The sequence below is a fragment of the Scylla paramamosain genome, unplaced genomic scaffold (genome assembly GCF_035594125.1).
Source record: "Scylla paramamosain isolate STU-SP2022 unplaced genomic scaffold, ASM3559412v1 Contig88, whole genome shotgun sequence".
NCBI lineage: Eukaryota > Metazoa > Arthropoda > Malacostraca > Decapoda > Portunidae > Scylla > Scylla paramamosain.
The window spans coordinates 24,723-30,000 of record NW_026973753.1 but is presented as its reverse complement, the minus strand read 5'-3'; the positions used below and the strand labels follow the sequence as shown (position 1 = coordinate 30,000).

At 43.6% G+C, this 5,278-nt stretch overlaps 1 long non-coding RNA gene across 1 annotated transcript in view; it reads left to right on the top strand.

Annotated features, from left to right (window-relative positions):
* LOC135098860 (uncharacterized) overlaps nt 1-4,618 on the top strand; it is a 128,934-nt gene extending 124,316 nt beyond the window's left edge. Inside the window, exon 6 of the long non-coding RNA XR_010267453.1 lies at nt 4,445-4,618. This is a non-coding gene — a long non-coding RNA (uncharacterized LOC135098860). The remainder of the gene's footprint in view (nt 1-4,444) is intronic.
* Nucleotides 4,619-5,278: the final 660 nt, after the last annotated feature.

Below are 5,278 nucleotides of genomic sequence, written 5' to 3'. Positions count from 1 at the left end.
TCAGTGGAAAGTTGTGTTTCATCTGCAGCATTCATGCAGCGTCTGAGGAAGCTGGATAGTCTTTTCATTGTTTTTACACCGCAAGTCTTTATAATTTAGTAAGTCTGTACAGAGTAGTGACGTAATGATTATGATTATTGTTGATTTATTTCTCAGAAGGGCACACTTGCTTCTAATGCGATAAAATTCAATAATATGTGTATATTATAAGGAATTCTATCATGAAATAAATAATTTGAGGCACTGAAACGCTTCCCTGTCTCCTGACAGTTTGCCACGATGAAGAGAAGAGGAGGAGGACGAGAACTCCTTGAGACACACACCTTTTGAGACAGACAGGCAGACGGTTAGATAGATAGATAGATAGATAGATAGATAGATAGATAGGCTGATTGACTGATTGATTGATAAATAGGATATGATGGACTGAATGAGTGATAGATAACATGGTGAAGAATAGATGGCTTACAGACAGTTATCATCTCCCTTCACTCTCCCCATCACCCACACACTGCATCATTTCCTTACAGTGGCTTACCGGATTCTGTATCCTGTAGCCACCTCACCCCCCCCCCCCCAACCTCTGCACACTACTCTTGAGGGAGCAGCCACCTTGGTCCCCGCCATAAATCACTCGCTAATTCATTTTTGTTCCAGCCAGTCTAATCAACTCCTTGAGCCCACAGCCTCTTTTTTTTTCCGTTTAGGTTTCCAGCAAGTCTGTCGTATGGTGCTGAAGGAGACACTCTCTCTCTCTCTCTCTCTCTCTCTCTCTCTCTCTCTCTCTCTCTCTCTCTCTCTCTCTCTCTCTCTCTCTCTCTCTCTCTCTCTTCCTCCCTCTCTCTTGATTTTAGCATTATAGCACCCACAGTTAAGCTCTCCCTTCCTCCTCCTCCTCCGTCATCAGCCAACATCTATCCAGGGTCGTGACTCCCCACATTCCTCTTTTCTCCCCAGCTCTCACAGCTTCATAGCTCTCATAGCTTCATAGAGAGGTGTTCTCACTCCCTCCTCATATAGTTGTTATCCTACCGTTCCCCTCACCATTGTTTTCTTTCTTGCGCTGAAATTTGCTTTATTATTAATATTTTTCTGTGTAAACACACACACACACACTCACACACACACACACACACACACACACACACACACACACACACACACACACACACACACACACACACACACACACACACATACACACACACACACACACACACACACACACACACACACACACACACACACACATACACACACACACACACACACACACATAAGAACATAAGAACATAAGAAATAAGGGAAGCTGCAAGAAGCGACCAGGCTTACACGTGGCAGTCCCTGTATGAAACACTCCTACCTATTTCCATCTGTTATCCCCATCCATAAACTTGTCTAATCTTCTCTTAAAGCTCTCTAGTGTCCTAGCACTAACTACATGATTACTGAGTCCGTTCCACTCATCTACCACTCTATTTGAGAACCAATTTTTTCCTATCTCCTTCCTAAACCTAAATTTTTCAAGCTTGAACCCGTTATTTCTTGTTCTACCCTGGTTGCTGATCCTAAGAATTTTGCTTACATCCCCCTTGTTATAACCCTTATACCACTTAAAGACTTCTATCAGGTCTCTTAACCTACGTCTCTCTAGAGAATGTAAATTTAACAACTTCAATCTCGCCTCGCAAGGAATACTCCTCATCCCCTGTATCCTTTTAGTCATTCTCCTCTGTACTGATTCTAATAGACCTATATCTTTCCTGTAATGTGGGGACCAGAACTGCACAGCGTAGTCTAGATGAGGTCTGACCAGCGCCAAGTATAACTTTAATATTACTTCCGGCCTTCTACTTTTAACACTCCTAAAAATGAATCCTAGTACCCTATTTGCCTTGTTTCTGGCTTCTAAGCATTGTTTCCCTAGACGGAGTTCAGAGCTAACTATAACTCCTAAATCTTTCTCGTACCCTGTACCTACCAGAGTTTGGGTGTTTAATGTGTACCTACGAGTATTGTGTGGGTTTCCTCTACCTACGCTAAGCACTTTGCATTTATTGATATTAAATTGCATTTGCCATCTATCCGTCCATTCATTCATTCTATCTAAGTCTGTCTGCAAGGCGATGGCATCCGCTTCTGACCTAATTAATCTACCTATCTTTGTGTCATCCGCAAATTTACTAACATCGCTACTAATTCCACTATCCAAGTCATTGATATATATTAGAAATAATAATGGCCCTAATACTGATCCCTGTGGCACACACACACACACACACACACACACACACACACACACACACACACACACACACACACACACACACACACACACACACACACACACACACCTTTGGGATCATCCAGAACTTCAAAGATACGCTGTTACATTAAACATCCGGCGAGAAGAAACATACGAGGCTGAAGCTTTTGGTGTGTTTATATTGTAAGTGTTTGGCATCATTATGCAGCGGTAATTTCCCCCGAGAATTTTAAGATATTTCACATGTGCATCTTTCTCACTTTCACCAACGCTTTTCCTCTTGATAAACGGATACACTGCAACGTGTAACAGCTCACATGTATCACCTCTTCTCCTCTGCTGTCTCCCTAGTGTCAAAGGTTGGCTCCATGAATGAATATTCTCAGTTGCTTCTCTCCCCACCACCGTCTGTTGCGCCCACTCTCTCTAGTTTGTCGCAGATCCATCTCTCCATCTCATTCCCTGTCGACTCCTAGAGTTTTTTATTTTTTATTTTTTTTTCCGCGACAGACGCCTTGCAGGCTTTTCATGACAGGAGTGACATGCATCACCACCGCCACCACCAACACACCCAGATGGACATGGTGTAAAATTACTCACCACATCTTAAAAGATCATGATGTATGTTTTTTTTTTTTTTTTTTGCAAGTAGAGGATGCTGATAAAAAGTAATTAAACTTTGCAGAAAGAAAAAAAAAAGAAAAGAAATCCCTACCCAGTCCATGGTTCCCGAAATGCAACAACAATTGTGTCACGAACACGCACACATGTATACACACACACACACACACACACACACACACACACACACACACACACACACACACACACACACACACACACACACACACACACACACACACACACTAATTTGCGATTATGTGATTAAGTATTTTATATTTGTCCCCGTGTCTGAAGAGTGGAGAACCAATGTTATGACCGGGCAGAGACACAACATGCCCTGCAGTGATCCACAGATGTGGGCACACATTGCACATTTTGCACTGGGATGATGTAAAACCTCCCTCTGTTTTGTCAATAGTGTTTACAAAAGGTCCACTTGTAATTAGTTCCGGAAGTGTCTTGCTTCATAGATAATTCATGACATTCAGTTATGGAATATGTGGCAGCGATTCTACCTTAAGAGTACACCCTGAGGCATTAATGTATCAAGAAATCCTGATAGATGTAGATGGAAGGAGATATGACCGCTTCTTCAGGGAAATCACTGGGATTGCAGGTCGATGAGCCTCCCTCTCGCGTGCTCGTGTAGGCATCTGTGAGTTACTGCAAGCGACAACACCTAAGGGCAGTGTATCTTTCCACACTCTTCACACCGCCTTACGTGTTTTATATTTTGAGATGCGATGCTGCACCATTTATATTGACCTCTACCACAAGCAAAGCTACTTAACCGCCTAGTAAGTTCAAGCTGGTACCAGCCATGATACCAGCTTCCCCGGATAACGTGGATGTCTAAAGGTTAAGCTGTATATTCTGGTGGAGAGAGAGAGAGAGAGAGAGAGAGAGAGAGAGAGAGAGAGAGAGAGAGAGAGAGAGAGAGAGAGAGAGAGAGAGAGAGAGAGATTTCTCCGCATCAAGGTTACTGGCTCTGTTACTACTGCTGCCTTTCCTCCTGTTATACTTGACTGCATAATTTGAATAGTTTGCTCTCTAAGGGCGCGGATTTAAGCCGGGAAGCGAACTCATCACGAACTCGGAACACAAGATCGAAGGGGCATCATCTCCATGCTGCTGCGTCATTACTGAACACACACACACACACACACACACACACACACACACACACACACACACACACACACACACACAGAAAAAAAAATCAGGTATCCCCTCTACATTTTCATGGCACTTTCTCTTCCTTTACCCCTTTCCTTTCCTTAGTTTCGTCCTGTGATCGTTTTCTTTTCGTCTCTCTTTTCGTCATCCACAAAGCACAAGCATCACGGTACATTTCACTTTATCTTTCACCTGCTCTCAGAGCACACACTCCCTCTTCTTCGTCTCCACCTCCCTTTAGATGCTAGGATATCCACCCTCCCTGCTACCTTTTTCCTGACACTTTAATCCAGCCAGTGACACCGCCACTGTGTGCTGCGAAAAAGTGGAACAATTTAAGGGGAATCTTTGTAGCTTCAAAATCCTTAACCTTTGCAGCCCAGTGTCTCGCGTCCCCTCAGCGTGGCCAAGTCCCCTCCCGCGGTGCCATTCTCTCAAATCAGCCACAACATGTCAAGGCGGCCAGTCCCGGCTCCCTGCAGAGGCTTTTTGTGTTCTCACCATTTCTCTCCACCGTTGCTGCTCGCTGCCCCTTCTTCCCCCTCACACCCGCCCGGGATTGACATCACAAGTGGAAGATATAACCCATTTGCAAGAGTTTTCATGGCGATGAGGGAGCAACAGTGTGTGTAAAGGTCAATTTCCTGGACACTGGAGGCTAAAAATTGCTTCATACTCAGGGTATTCCGCGTCACAGAAAACGGAATTTGCCGCCTGCGAGCGCCTGGCCGCCCCTTGATGGGAAGGGGGGGTATCTCAAGGCGCCCGTGCATTGTGGCGTGGCTCGTGTGGCTGGTGGGTGCTTGCTCCTTCTTGTGAGAATGTGGCGTATACCTCTAGATTTTTTTCATGGTTTGATATTAATATGTGAGATGCAGTACGAGATTATGTTTTCGCGTGTGTGAGAGGTTAGTTAATAGAAAAATAAATAAGTAAAAAAACTAAGTCATTGTCGTTCATTAACAAAACTAAGTAAAAAATGGTTTCAATAGGGAAGCTAAATTAATTTCAGAAATGTCTGCCTATTATTTTTCTCCACATTCCATTATAACGTTGTCTTTTGTTTGTTGTTTTTCTCATAAGCTGTTATTTAAAGATGGTGACGATGATAATGAAGAGTTTGTAACAATGTGCTTAATGATTACCGAACAAAGCAGTATTTGTACCATGAACCTCGCGGCTAATGAGGGAAAATTGCCTTTCTTGTACACA